The sequence below is a fragment of the Rhagoletis zephyria genome, unplaced genomic scaffold, assembly GCF_001687245.7.
Source record: "Rhagoletis zephyria isolate East Lansing unplaced genomic scaffold, Rhagoletis_zephyria_1.1 Rzeph_scaffold_00308, whole genome shotgun sequence".
Taxonomy (NCBI): Eukaryota; Metazoa; Arthropoda; class Insecta; order Diptera; family Tephritidae; genus Rhagoletis; species Rhagoletis zephyria.
In genome coordinates this window covers 60,139-76,711 of record NW_016157392.1, presented here as the reverse complement: position 1 = coordinate 76,711, position 16,573 = coordinate 60,139, and the positions used below count along the sequence as shown (strand labels likewise).

Genomic DNA, 16,573 nt, shown 5'->3' with positions numbered 1-16,573 from the left:
GAGGTGAATATAATAGCCTTTGGCAATATATATTGCATAAAATGGGTTAATACACGTACACGACTATTGCTTACCCTTTCGGTTTTAAATTTATACCCCGCATCCAGCACCTGCTTGCCCGCGCTGCTGCGCGCGGTCTGCTCAGCCGCCCATCCATACCATATGTGATAACGTGTGTACGTAGATAAAAATGTTAGGCAGTCGGCGACGTGGTCGACATACGTACATACATATGTATATATGCGTATGTAAGTAGCAGCTTGCGTATATCAATGCGAAGAAATGGTATAACGCTACAATCAGGCGATTTAAGCATGACATAGGCGGCGTGTCGGTATGCTAGTAGGGGGATTCACCTGGAGAAATTATCACAATCTCAAACATCCTGCCCGGCTGAAGCCGTGCGGTTCAGAATTTCTTCTTGTATTCCGGTAAGCCGTACTCCCTTTTGTATTGGGCGCTGAGACTGACGATTGACGTACATGCCTCCTGCCGTTGACTGGTCTCCGTTCTATTCAGTCGTAATGATGCGAACAAGACCATCGCTGCCGGGGTGGATGTCAGTGATTCGACCCAGTCGCCAGCACGCTGGGGGCAAGTTCTCATTTCTAATAAGAACTACATCATCTCGTTGTAAATTTGGTTCAGGTCTCATCCACTTACTGCGCGCTTGGAGCGAATTCAAATATTCGTTTTGCCAACGACGCCAGAAATTTTCGAACATCCTTTGCAAGCGTTGCCAATAATGTAGGCGATTGTCACGAACATCTGGTAGTGGTGGCTCAGGGCGACAATTTAGTGGGCGGCCAATTAGGATTTCGCCTGGCATTAGAGCTAGGCCACCTTCTGGATCATCGTATAATGCTAACAGTGGCCGTGAATTAAGTCATGCTTCTAACTTCGTTAGCAGCGTCAGAAGCTCGTTATAGCGCAATAAATGGCGGTCCATAATGCGCAGTAAATGCTTCTTAGCTGAGCGAACAGCAGCCTCCCAGATTCCTCCATGGTGCGGTGCGGACGGAGCAATGAACTTCCATTGCGTTCCTACTTGAGCAACGTGCTGTTGGGCATATGTGGGTACCCATGCCTGGCAATCCTTACGCATTTGCCTTTCGCTCCCCACGAACTGAGTGCCGTTGTCGCTAAAGAGCTTGGCACAAATACCGCGACGACTTACGAAGCGATCGTAGACGTCTATGAAGGACCTGGCACTCAAATCTTCAGCAAGCTCTATATGGACTGCTCGTGAAGCCATGCACAGGAATATAGCTGCGTAAGTTTTTGTGGTTGCCGTTAATCTCTTTCCACCTATGCGTATATGAAACGGACCACAATAATCCAGGCCGCTATTTGCAAATGGTGGCGCCACAAGTACTCGCTCTCGCGGCAACGCTGCCATTTGCTGTTGCTGAAGGATTCGTTGATGTCGCCGACACAAAGTGCAACTCCAAACATATGTCTTCACCTGTGAGCGCGCATGCATCACCCACAACCTTCGCCGCAAGTATTGCAGCATTTGCTGGATACCGCCATGAAGACATCGATGGTGAGCATTAGCGATGAGTAAGATAGTAAAGGCACCCTTAGGGATAATCATTGGGTGTTTTTGCTCGTCGGTAATACTCGCATTTTTGAGGCGTCCACCAACTCGAAGTATACCCTCAGCATCCACGTATGGGTTGAGTGGTAAGAGATGACTTCGACTATCGAGCATGGAATTGGATACAAGAGCATTAATTTCGCCTCTATATTCCTTACCTTGCACCTGTTTAACAGTCACAAGCAGGGCCCATTCGTATTCTTCGGCTGTCATAACTTTAGCTCTCTGACCCCTGAACGAAGGCAGAAAGCGTCTCATTCGCGCAGTTGTGTTCAGGACACGAGCTAGTGTACTAAACTTTTCAATAAGAGGTATTCGGTAGCCATATGCGGACGTCATGAGCAATTGATGATCAGCACGAGTAGCGACTAATGTACGTAAAGGATGGCACTCCACAGTATGTGCCTGCTGTTGATCCTCAGTAAGTTTTAGGACGGTTGCATCGTTTCCATAGCACTGTTGTCAAGAAGGCGGACCTGTCCACCACGATGGATGATTCTGAGGAGATGTGGGCAGAGATCCCCGACTCGCACAATCAGCCGGAGCGAATGTGGCGCCAACTTCTAACATCTGTGTTGGCCTGTATAAAGGCACCGCGGTTAGCGACGAATTGCTTTAACGACCATGGTGGCTTGCGAATCCAGTGGAGCGCTATGGTGGAATCACTCCAGAGTATATAAGGTACGTTCTCAAGACGCCCGACGAACATTACGTAGAGTTACTACAAGTAGGTGTGCCGCACAAAGCTCTAATCGAGGAATCGCAATTTCCTTCACCGGTGCCACCTTAGTTTTTGCGGTAACAAAGGCCATTTGGGAATTGCCCTCTGCAGAGATGCTACTTACGTAGATAACTGCAGCGTAGGCCTTTGAGCTGGCATCACAGAAGTGTTACAGGTGAAGATGATGACATGCGTAACCAACGGGGTGCACGGATAAGCGCCAATTCGCGAAGGCCGTTGTGGAAAACGTGCCACTGATCTGCAGGTAACGGAGTATCCCAATTAAGGTCTGCCTTCCACAGCGTCTGAATAAAAATTTTTGCCAGCAGACCAATCGGGTCGTACAACTTAGCTACATCACTTAAAACGGTGCGCTTTGTGGGTGACGTATGTGATTCTGAAAGGCTCATCTTAAAAAGTATGTGGTCACTTAGAGGATTCCAATGCAGGCCTAAAACGGTAGCATCGGAGTCACACAATTTAATTTCAGTGGTTGACCACTCTGGGTCGGTGATAGCTGCAATTGTTATGGCGCAGTTCGAGTTCCATTTGTCAAGAATGAAGTGACCTTGCCGAAGGATCGCATCGACATCATAGGCACGGTGAACAGCGTCATCAGGGGAATCGAAACTTTCCAGGTAGTCGTCAACATAAAACCCATCGAGGATACTATTTTTCGCTGCCACTGCCCGGCTGGCGTTGTCAGCTATTTCGTAGTTATCTACCGCACATTAACGCAATGAACGGATCGCATTGAACCATACGTTACTGTTGCCAACTCAAAGATACGCAGTGGTTGGATTGGAGACTCTCGTCACAAGGTACGTTGCCATTTACGATGTAGTGGGTTGACCTCGAGCTGCCGAAACATTTTTTTAACATCAGCCGTTAGTGCGATCCGATAGCGGCGGAATCGATGAATAATGTCGATCAGATTATCTTGAAGCTGTGGGCCCGGAAACTGTGTGTCATTCAAAGACACTCCATTTGTTGTTTTGCAGGATGCGTTGAATAATACGCGAAATTTCCCCGTCACCGCATGAATTTAATAGCACTGCGTTGAGTCAAAAGAGTCATAGTCGACTGCGTTCATATGACCAAGTTCTATGTATTCTTGCATGAACGTCGTGTAGTTCTTGCGAAGCACAGAATCGCCGGCTAACCTTCGCTCAAGGTGAAAAAATTGACGTCGCGCTGCTTGATAGGAGTCTTCTAACGTTGGCCCGTCTGGACGAAATGGGATCTGTACACTATAGCGGCCATCTTCTGTGCGCCGTACAGTGTCGATGAAAATTCGTTAGCATGGGCCTGTCAAGAGATCTGTTTTAGGCACAATCTCCTCAACCTCCCAAAATTTCGACAGTCCAGTCGCTGCTCACTGATGCATGTTCTGGTAGTTAGAGTGCACTTCGTATCATTTGATGTGTTGACCGTTGCGGGGCCGAACACAACCCAACCGAGGCGGGTACGGAGCGCGCACGGTTCGTCGGGGGGTCCCGCAGCAATTCCATCGGCAATCAATGCGGGCCAAATATCAGCGCCAATAAGTAAATCGATTTTGTCAGGTGTGCCGAATGTTGAATCGGCTAATTGGAGACCTGAGATGTGATCTCAGGCGATTGTGTCAACCTTGAACGCTGGTGTTGGTTTAGTGATCGTCTGCAGAATATAGACTTCAAATTTCAGCGAAAATGTATCGTCAATGTTGGATCGCATTTGAACCGCTGTGGTACCCTTAGTGTATGCAGATGCACTTGAACCTATCCCCTCCACACGTATCTCACCGAAGGTTCTGCGAAGGTAGAGAAGCTTAAACATGGATTCACTGAGAAAGCTCACCTGAGATCCGATGTCGCATAATGCACGGCATTTGTGCAGCTGTCCATAACGATCCGTAAGTAGCACTCTGGCGTTGCAAGTAAGATGGTCCGGTCACCCTGGGCAACGAATGACTGGACCTCATCCATCTGCCATTGATTACGTGAATACACTTGTGGTCCTGCAGAGCTAGGGGACGCCACAGTGTGTGAATTAGACGATTATGTAGGACTAACTGCTGTTGAGTATGCTGACGGTGCGGCGCATGTATTTCCTTGACTAACCATGTGCGTGGTGTCTGCACCGCGACAGAGGAGCGTGTTGTGTTTCTGCTGGCAACACCAGAAGAGCACTGACGAACGGTATGCCCCGATCGTAGACAATTAAAACATACTGCTAGGCGCTTAACAACTTCCCAGCGTTCCTGTACTTGCAAGTTGCGAGCACGTTGGCACTTCATGAGACGGTAGTTGCCCGAGCACTGTGGGCAAGTAACATCTGCAGCCGTTGTACTTGCAAAAGATGCTGACTTTGCGGATGCAACATGCGCCTTGACTGTACGAGAGGCTATACGACGCGACGAGGGTTGCATGCTTATGGACCGTGGGGTGGAGCTTATGTTGTTGGCATGTCGCTCAATAAAGATTAATAAGTCTTCTAGCTTCGGTATATTGACGGTTACAAGACTCATACCCCATTCGTTTCGTGTTACTGTCTGTAGTTTCGGCAAAAGTAAGAGAACTGCTATTGCATCCCAGTGCTTCACTGGAATGTCCATTACGGCAAGGGCACGGAATGAATTGCGCACACAATCAACGATGGTTCGCAGCGCAAGTGGAGTCTCCGTTGGATTATCTGGTAGATAAAGAAAGTTCTGTACACTTCCTCGTAGCCTCCAGTATACAACCCACCAATCATCGGAACAATCTCTTGGTCGACGCACTGCCGCAGCTTGCCCAATTTGTAGGATCAACCAAAATCTGTTCAGCTATGAACCATTGCCTCGAATAGGTCTTTAAAGGCCAACCAATTTGTAGGCTTCCCGTCGAATTTGGGAATTGATACCGGGTCCAGGCGCATGTCAGCCATTTGGTTGGTGGTGGAAGTCGGGACATTAATTGCCTTCTGGGAAGGCATACGGCGCTGTAATGTGATGCATATTGCGGTATACATCGCCTCTGTTGAAGCAAACAACTCGTCATGTGCTGAAACCTCATCTGCCTCTGCCTTGCCGACCAGATCGAAATGATGTTGTACAAAGCTATCAAAGTGTTGATATACTCGGTTAAGTAAAACCTCACACTCCAGCTTATCAGGATCGAAATTTGCGCCCTGGACCTCTTTCCCGAGGCGCAAAATGGAAGCATGTGCCGAGGCACGAAATTTTAATGCAGACATTGAATTACACGGGATTCAGATGATCGCGGTCCTCACAGGAGACACCAAAACATGTATGAGAAAATACCGAATTAGCAAGTAAGCGGACTGAATTCTTACTGCCTTTTTAACTCAGTCACTTTATTTCCAATAATAATATTCAAGTTCACAAAGAGCGGTACTTATGTATATAAAAACTGCAACAATATGTTAATGATAATGTAGGTATACACATACATATGTACACTTGTAGCTATGTATGTACCTTATGTATGAGCAATGCGAACCATACGTATATAGCATATAACTAAAGGCATGCATGATGTGTACATATTATGCAGTTACCATATGTTAGGGATGCACAGCAGAGGTGCACGCAGTCGACGTCGACGAGGTGAAGTGAGCTGTACGGACCCTGCAAGACAGCTGAGTATCATATGAGTACTCATATTATCATTATCCCTAATCACAAAAGTGCTTATCAAAGTCCTCATTTTCGTTCAGGCCATGGGTAAAAATTGAGTACTTTCCCCTCAATGTTGTCATCAGAAAGTCCTCAGTACTAATAGTCAAACTACTCATTTATGCCGTACTACAAAAACAAAAGTGTAGATGTGTGAGAATTTTTGCCTAAAGTGCTCAGCAATGTCTTGTAGGGGAGATGGCATCGTATACATATTAACCACTACACACATATTTGAAAGTACAAATTTGTGTATGTGTGTGTACTTTTGCGACAACTGACCCAGAGTGGCATCAGACCACCAGAAAGCCAATTTTTATAAAACAAAAGCGCCAAGTTTTTATTATCATGTTTAATAATTTTTTTGATTCAGTAAAAAGTGTATATACATATCTATTTCCTCTCGATTTTATTAATAAATTAATTTAATACATTTATAACAACGCAAAACCTATTTAATTTACCTATTCCTCACATTTTTTTCAGTAAATGAGTTCCATTTTAATGTAGAATATTAGTGTATAGTGTATACATACATACATATGTACCTATGTATGCATTCGGTGTGCTTCAATTAAAAAAGCATCACTAAATACCGCACCAAGCATTGAATTCTAATTATTTTGGCTTTTTGGTTTCCCAAAAGCATTAAATTTAGTGCAAAATGCACTACCTTGGCAACAGTGAGCTGAGCACATCAATGCTCAAACAGTGATGCCAGACCAAGTATTGAGTAAATGCGCTATGTATATTTTTCTTTTAAAGCAAAAGTTCTAATTGGCGAGGGTATTGATTTTTGGTGCTTACATACATGATAAGATTCACAAACTTATCTTAGGACTTAATTAAAATAATCAACATTATTTGTAGACGAATATATTTGTGTTAGTATGAAATAGTAGCTTATGCCGGGAGGCTGGCTTTAGTAAAATGTACCATTTCCTATATTCTTTAAACCACAAGGAATTTTTTTATGAAACTTTATACGAATATTGACTTGCTAGCATCGCCATTAACATTACCGTCTTTTACGTTTATTTTCCAAGAGTTCTTCAACGACTCGGCGCCAGTGAGTCTTTCGCAATCGTATGCTGCGAATGGTTCATTATACTAAAGCCAGTCTTCCGACATAAGCTACTATTCTATACGAACACAGATATGTATACTTCTTAATAGGCTTGTAAAATGCCCAATACCCAAATCCCTCGCATGAGTTATTATCGGTAAAAAATTGGGTACGCTCAAATCTGACATCGCTGCAGCAAGTACTTTGTCACGCCAGTGAAACAGTGTTGATATTTTAAGTACAATTGTCAATTAATCATTACAATTAATTTTAAAATGTACAAAAGTACAATTTGTCGATTTTAAGTACAATTTCAACATAAAAAATACTTTTTGTACCAAACGCTCAAACCTCTTCTAGCACTTTGATTCTTAATCCGTTTACATTTAAGTAAATGGATATACCAATATTTCATGTTTGCTACAAAACGAAATTATTAATTGTAATTTTGAATGTAACCGTGATTGTGAACAGTAATATTAGTGATGTGCGTTATGGTGATTTCGATTTCTTATCACCGGCGGGTGAAATATCCCTAATCGCTATTTATTTTGAAAAAATCTTTGGAAATGCAATTTACCTAATGGCGATCCTGCAGAAATAGAAGTAATTGAGTTGAAAGTAAAAACATTTATGTAAATTCCATGCGCTGAAATTAAAAATTTCCCTTGAGGGTTTCNCATTTATGTAAATTCCATGCGCTGAAATTAAAAATTTCCCTTGAGGGTTTCTATTTTATCGATAGTGATCTCATTTTATGCTCATTAATATGAACTGACCTATATAGAGTATTAATGTTTTATCATCATTGTCTTCATCTTTGACAAAATTACACGGTCAGCCGGTATTTATTTTACTTTTTTTTTAATAATTAATAATTATTTTTATAAAATTGTAGCTCATTGTCAAACAAAAACCTTGCAAATAAATCCCAACTTGAAAGATTGAAAAAATCACCAAAGTTTCATCAAATTTTAACAGTTTTTGTTCAGAATTTTAAGACATGTTTTGGGTTAAAATTTTTGTAGCCCATTAATTCTAGTATAATAAGGTGCAAGTTTGAAGTGTCTAAAAAATGCCATTGATTTTTTGAATTTTTCTGTTTGCGGTGCTGCGCACTAGGAAATCTAATTAAAAAGCTCGAAATTTTTACGAAAGTGTGTTGATTTTTTAATGTTGTAAAAAGATTGAACCTTGGATTTGTACGCCTTTTTTTAAGTATAGACTGTATTTTTATAAAAAAAAAAATACATAATATTAAGATAAATGGTCAAATCTTGTCAATATGTGAGTGTCGTAAAGTTTTGATAAGCACTTGAAATGCTATTAAAATGTCAAAACTTATTACCGAATCCAAAACGTTGTCTCTTTTATCATTAATAATAACTTTGTTGATGAGGTTGTGCTAGCGCTTTTACGAAAATGCTTGTTGACGGCAATGAAACCAATAAAAGCGCGATCACATCCTCACCGCTTGAGTGTTCGACACCAACTGACGGTATGCAGTTTTATAGTCGATTCAATTTTAGTATTATAAAGTGAAAGTGCAGCTAAGAATTGATGTTGATTTTTAATATTTTTTTGCATTTCCTTTATACAAATTGGAAAAATCTACGCGAATTGAATGTACTATCTCGATCATTTAAACATCTCGGACTCGCCCGCCACTAAAAATGATTATTTAAATATAAAGTACATATATATTAAATGATATTCAATATTTGCTTTAGAGATGAAATTTCGACAAACTTGTTTAAACAAAAATGTTAAGCGCATATGCAAAATGAGGAAGCGAGATTCTTCTGCTTGCGTTTCTATGTTTATATCATTAATCAGTTTAAGCACATACGATTAAATGTAAAAAAAAAATATTTTTAATTGCGGATCCGAAAGAAATATTTATTAGTTGCATTGAGTTACGCAAAAATAGTACCGAAAATAAATGGATTGTGCTGAAGGTGCCGGCTGCTTCCGAAAGGGCGAAAATGGCACAATGCACACTCATTTTCCATCCCTGTCACACATCCAATCTCACTATTCTGTTGACTTCGTTTTCCCCTTCCGATAACTTTTTGCTTCCCCGCTTGACCAGCACCGCCGTGCAAAGCTTTGCACGCGCAGTCGCCCGCGACACATATGTGCTGATTTGGGCAACCCTATGTTAGTATATCCAATTCGTTTTTCATGCTGTCGCGTTCTCATCGTTACGCTCTCGCTTGTTTACGTACACGCGATGCTTACGCTCTTTTGGCACCTGCTAAGCAGTGTTACCATAAAAAAAATTACTAAATTCCTCAAAAACAAATGAAAAATCCTCAAAATCCGAACAAATTTCTCAAAATTTTCTTATTACAGATATGAGTATTGTGTACTGCATACTACAAACAGGTACTTAGTATAAAAATTAAGAACATTCTCCAATTCAATTGGTATATTTGTTCGGTTCAAACAAAGTATCACCGTTATTTTGTATGCCTTGGTTTGTATATAATAATGCTGCAATCATATCAGTGCTTAATCTGGTCCTCAAGTTATTCCTACACAGAAAAGGGTTATATTAGTAATGCAGATATAATTTTTTTAATTGGGAAACTTATATGAACCTGAATAATCTTTTAATTCACACAACCCTTTTCCTATAATTTTATGGATCTAATGAAGAATTAATATAAATATACTTATAATAGAACAATGCGTGTTCTCTCCATTCGTTACCGAGATTTTGCACGTTAAAAATAAGTTGAAAATATAACGATGGAATGAAAATAATTATCGATAACATTTTGAATATTTAGCAGCAAATGCAGATATGCTTAAGAGCGAAAAACACCACACAAGCGGCTTGACAAACAAAGCGAAATATCCCTTTGCTTACAGCTATTTATGTTGTGCATGGGGGTGTTTGAACGTTTGACAAGCCGTTTGAGGGAAATGTGAACAAAAATCAAAATGTTTTGATTTTCTGGCCGCCAAATTGACGGCAATGGCAAACCTCCGAGTGTATTTCTGCCATGAAAAACAGCTTCTTATAAAAATACAATCGCCGTTCGGAGTCGGCGTAAAACTGTAGGTCCCTCCCCTTTGTGTGACAACATCAAGGCGCACGCCACAAATCGGAGGAGAAGCATATTTAGATTTTTTGTTTTCTCGATACATTTCGATAACATGCTGAGTTAAACTTAATAATATAATCGAACCAGGTTTGGTAGAAATCGATAAAGTGTTTATCGAGATACACCTTGTGGGCGGTGCTACGCCCAATTCCTTAAAGTCTATAGCAGTCTTAATTATTGTTAAGAGATTGTTGTCACTATTAACTTGCAGTAAATATCGGAGTTTTCGCATGTCTTAAATTTACCGTTATACGGAAGTGGGTGTTATTCTAGTCCGATTTGAATAACTTTCAACGAATTGGAATTGATAAATCGGTTACCGACATAAACATTTGTGGTCATAAGGAGCGTCACGCCCATTATTCAAAAATTTATAATAAAATAATTTTCTGCTAAGTGGTTATTGCAATAATCGATGTTAAATGAATTAGCTCCAGTTTTCGTGTTTCTGTAAATTACCGTTATATGCTAGGTGGGTGCGGTTATTGCCGATTTTCAAGAGATTTCTTAGATACACCCTAGGTAAGGCTCGTACTATGTTTGGTAACGATTGGTGGAGCGGTTACTGAGATACAGCATTTCATCAACAGTGGACCAGGTCACGCTCATTTTCTAAAAAATCCATAATAATATTATATGTTCCCAAAATTCTACTTCACATACTAATTTTCAACAATTTGGATCCAATATTTTACTTCGCCCTTTCTCATACAAACCACCTTGGATTAGGGGCAACCCACGATGCAGAAAATGAAGGTGGCGCCATTCGCGGACCCTCTCTCGCCGATATGACAGCATCTACCCTTTCGCTGACGTCACACAATACTTTTGTTTACATTCACTGTTGCCAACTTAGTGCTTTTCGCACCAGATTTAGTGGGTATTCAAAGAGCGAAAGTTTTTGAGTTGGGGGTGCTTGGTGCGTTTTTGGTGCCATTGTTTTTAGTTTGAAGACACCAAATTTGAAAATCTTAAAACAATGGAAGCAAAATTAACAGCAACCGTAAGTGTGGTAAGCAACTTTACAAAAATATAAACAAAATCATGGCAGTGACAATCATAAGCGACAACATAATATGTGGCAGCACCTTCAATCATGCCAGGAGAAATCGACCGTAGTGCATGAAACATTAATTTTTATTAATTTGAATCAGCATCTGTACAATAAAAATATGTATGCATATAAAGTCCATAAAATACATCAATAAAAATTTGGTGCTTTTTCAAATTCAAAACATGGCAATACTGCCCTTTGTTCGATGCTTCCTTTTTTTCTTGTCGAGTTCGTCTTGCTCTCTCATTCTGGTATTTGTTGACGTCACGCCCGGGAAGGCATATTCAACAAGGTAGAAGTGACAACTCAGTCGAGCTCTCTCATAGCTGACTAATGTCAAAAAATGTAAACAAAGAAATTAACCCTTTGTTATGCTTTTAAAATATTTGATAAAACTCAATATCTTTGAAATGAAAGTTTTTGTAAATATGAAAATATATAAAACCCTTAGAATTAGCTTCATTTTAGGTATTGCATTTTCATTTTAATGTCAAAATAGAAATGCATACTTACACAATATTACACACTAAATGAAACACACTCATTTATAAAACCGTTTTGGCAATTTTCATGCTTTTGTTTTTGAGCATTTATTTTTTTATTCAAATACTTAATTATAAAGTGCATTTAAAAAAAGTTTGATTCTTCTAAATTTACATCAGAACTTAACTTCAATAATTTAGCTATTAAATTTTTGCAATTCGAAATTTCCTTTCCATTAAATTTATTAAAAAATACTTCCAGTTTCTTTATGTCAACAAGGAATTCTGGTTTAGCTCGATACGTTGCAAAACACTCGTAGTATCGAAAACTTTTTAAAAAACACACTTTTTAAATTTTTTTTTTCTATTGGCAACCCAATTTTCTTTGCTTATATGGATTACTATCATTCAATTTTGTCCATCACTTAAAATAAACTGAAATTTCGTGTAGTCTATTGCATAACTTAAACCAAATAAGTTAAAGTTTAACAGCCTTATTCATAAAAAATAAAGTAGGTTTAAAGTGCTTAATAAAATGACATTTTCATACATTTTGTAACCTTTTCAACTTTACGTGTAGCCTCTTACCGTTGACTTTTAATTTGCACATTATTATACTAAAATTGAATAGGCATACCCAAAAAGTTTACAAAAAACCTTAATACAATTTTAAATTCGTGAAAGTATATATATATATGTATGTATGAATGTGGGTATGTACATTTAACTTTAAAATTACTTCTTACGTGAAAGTAAGTTCTGCAATGAAATAAAAATCAAATATTTTAAGTTTGTATTGTTTTAATTTCCGGAAATAACTAGATATACGATTGAAGAATAAAATAATTTTAGTAACCCAAAAAACGTATTTAACGAGTTCGATACTGAGTAGTATCGATACTTTTTCCCTGATACTTTCAGAGTATCGATACCATGATCTCGATGCCAGAATGAGTACTCAGTATCGATATTAAAGGCTGAAATTTCGAACCCTACTGGCACTTAAGTGATTTCGCGCACACGTGAAGAGTCTCCTAATGAAACATCGCAGCAATTTGCCCACCGTTGTCGCTTCAATGGATATATTTCGGAGGTTTAAACTAACGCACAAGTTTGTTGTCCTGACTCTTGCTAAACACAACATACCGCCCGTAATTCCTTTTCATTTAATTATGTATTTAAAATCAGTCGCACAGATCACAGAAAATTTAAATTCAAAAAATCAAATTTTTGAATAGTATAGGGTTAAGAGTTGACATTTCAGTCGCAGTTCAAAGGAGAGAAATGTCGACATCACTTCTACCTTGTTATGCCTCGGCGCCCGGTTGCTCTCAGCTCGATTTGCGCAATCTTGTATTCTATCATTCTTGGGGGCAACCTACATACCAAATTTCGTTGAGATATCTCAATTTTTGCTCGGGTTATTGTGTACACGGGTGGAGCGACAGGCTTAATCGATTTTTGTTTTTATTCTGAGCATTAGCGCACGCAAGGGGTGAGTTTTGGGGTTCAAACCCCCCCTAAACCTAATAACCTGAAAGACAAACTGTATCCTAAAGCCGGCTCTCAAGCAAAATAACAAGAAATATTCTTTATTTAATAGCACTTTGCTTTTGCTGTAAATCTTCTTGAAGAGATAAATATACGAGCATTTTTTTCTTGGGAGATGCACACTTATTTAAGAAATTTTGATAGAAGAAAATTTCTTTTCCATTTCTTCTACGTAATTTTATATGAATTTTTCGTTTTTATTGAGAGCTCTTAAAAATTTAACTTCGAATGAAACCATTGTCCTAAAAATATGCAATGCATACTCACTGTTGTTTTTTACAACTTACAGCCTAAAAGAGTTTACCACTGATATGTACTTAACAAGGATTCGAAGATTTAATTTACCAACTTCAAATTCGTTCCACCAAAATTACCTAAATAATAAAAATGAAAGTCCATTTAATTTTTCCCAAAAATCACCACATCAATCGAAACCCAGAAACCAGAAATTGAGGAAAATGAACATTAAAACAATTTTTAAAACTTTTTTATTACTTTTGAAAGTTAAGCGCATCTTGTGTTTATAGAACTTTATATTAAACAAGTAATTTTCAAATTACGGGACGACCCTTGAGGTACCATCTTTCCGATAAAAAAAAAAATAATGCTGAGATTGGTTCACGTGGTTCAAAGTTATGCGGTAGCATACATAAAAAAGAAAAAAAATATTCCGACGAATTGACAACCTCTCCCTTTTTCGAAGTCGGTTACAAATGTTTGAGTTCTTTGCTAATTTTATGTAAATAAAGTGCAATTTACGAAAAAACTTCCATAAATGTACCTTAAAGAGCATATTATCTGAAGCGAAGCTTTCAGAAGTATAAACCCCTCCCAAAATATTTTCCTGGGTGCGCCCCTGATTCCCAGTAAAAATCTTATGCATTCAACATCGCTGTTGGTGGCATGAGCTTGCTGTATACATGCCAGAATAAATGAACCATCATTTCGATTTAACACGCGTGGTTTCTCAGAGCGTATACGTACCTTAATCATACACTTGTACTACTGCTGTATGCATGTTTCAAACATACAAAAATGCGTTAATGGAACAGTATTAAAGCATTCTTACAAGATCCCCAATGTATCCCCATATGTAAATGTTACTTTTCTGCTACATTTTAATATACCGGGACATACAAACAAGTACCATTTACATATGCAAATGCATATCTTGTAAAAGCCCGTTTGTGCTGAAAATAGTATCGCACAACACGTCCGTTCACTAAAATGTTTGTACAAAACTGAAAATATTACAAAAATTCCACTTAAAATTTATAAAGAAATGTACTCAAAACAACGACAACGTACATTCTCTTGCAATTCGCTAGAATTTGAATTTATTCATGAAAATTCATGACTACGCATGAATTGTTTACACTAATTCACTCATATTGCAAGCATCCTTCAAGAATGCATACAACCGATTTCTACTGGGAAGCGTGAGCTAAAAGTGAAAATTTGTTAGTGTAGGGATGCACAGCAGAGGTGCCCGCAGTCGATGTGAAGTGAGCTGTACGGAGATGGCATCGTATACATATTAACCACTACACACATATTTTCAAGNCCCCAATGTATCCCCATATGTAAATGTTACTTTTCTGCTACATTTTAATATACCGGGACATACAAACAAGTACCATTTACATATGCAAATGCATATCTTGTAAAAGCCCGTTTGTGCTGAAAATAGTATCGCACAACACGTCCGTTCACTAAAATGTTTGTACAAAACTGAAAATATTACAAAAATTCCACTTAAAATTTATAAAGAAATGTACTCAAAACAACGACAACGTACATTCTCTTGCAATTCGCTAGAATTTGAATTTATTCATGAAAATTCATGACTACGCATGAATTGTTCACACTAATTCACTCATATTGCAAGCATCCTTCAAGAATGCATACAACCGATTTCTACTGGGAAGCGTGAGCTAAAAGTGAAAATTTGTTAGTGTAGGGATGCACAGCAGAGGTGCCCGCAGTCGATGTGAAGTGAGCTGTACGGAGATGGCATCGTATACATATTAACCACTACACACATATTTTCAAGTACAACTTTGTGTATGTATGTGTACTTTTGCGACAACTGACCCAGAGTGGCATCAGACCACCAGAAAGCCAATTTTTATAAAACAAAAGCGCCAAGTTTTTATTATCATGTTTAATAATTTTTTTTGATTCAGTAAAAAGTGTATATACATATCTATTTCCACACGATTTTATTAATAAATTAATTTAATACATTTATAGCAACGCAAAACCTATTTAATTTACCTATTCCTCACATTTTGTTCAGTAAATGAGTTCCATCTTAATGTAGAATATTAGTGTATAGTGTATACATACATACATATGTACCTATGTATGCATTCGGTGTGCTTCAATTATAAAAGCATCACTAAATACCGCACCAAGCATTGAATTCTAATTATTTTGGCTTTTTGGTTTCCCAAAAGCACTAAATTTAGTGCAAAATGCACGACCTTGGCAACAGTGAGCTGAGCACATCAATGCTCAAACAGTGATGCCAGACCAAGTATTGAGTAAATGCGCTATGTATATTTTTCTTTTAAAGCAAAAGTTCTAATTGNTTTTTTTTTAATAATTTTAATTATTTGTTTTTATAAAATTGTAGCTCATTGTCAAACAAAAACCTTGCAAATAAATCCCAACTTGAAAGATTGAAAGAGATCAACAAAGTTTCATCAAATTTTCAAAGTTTTTGTTCAGAATTTTAAGACATGTTTTGGGTTAAAATTTTTGTAGCCAATTCATTCTAGTATAATAAGGTGCAAGTTTGAAGTGTCTAAAAAGTACCATTAATTTTTTGAATTTTTCTGTTTGCGGTGCTGCGCACTAGGAAATCTAATTAAAAAGCTCGAAATTTTTACGAAAGTGTGTTGATTTTTTAATGTTGTAAAAAGATTGAACCTTGGATTTGTACGGCTTTTTTTTAAGTATAGACTGTATTTTTATAAAAAAAAAATACATAATATTAAGATAAATGATCAAATCTTGTCAATATGTGAGTGTCGTAAAGTTTTGATAAGCACTTGAAATGCTATTAAAATGTCAAAACTTATTACCGAATCCAAAAAGATGTCTCTTTTATCCATTAATAATAACTTTGTTGATGAGGTTGTGCTAGCGCTTTTACGTAAATGCTTGTTGACGGCTATGAAATCAATAAATGCGCGATCACATCCTCGCCGCTTGAGTGTTCGACACCAACTGACGGTATGCAGTTTTATAGTCGATTCAATTTTAGTATTATAAAGTGAAAGTGCAGCTAAGAATTCATGTTGATTTTTAATATTTTTTTGCA

At 38.2% G+C, this 16,573-nt stretch overlaps 1 pseudogene; it reads right to left on the bottom strand.

The window, feature by feature from the left end:
* Positions 1–376: 376 nt before the first annotated feature.
* Positions 377–1,813, bottom strand: LOC108358873 (uncharacterized; annotated as a pseudogene).
* Between the last annotated feature and the right edge of the window lie 14,760 nt (positions 1,814–16,573).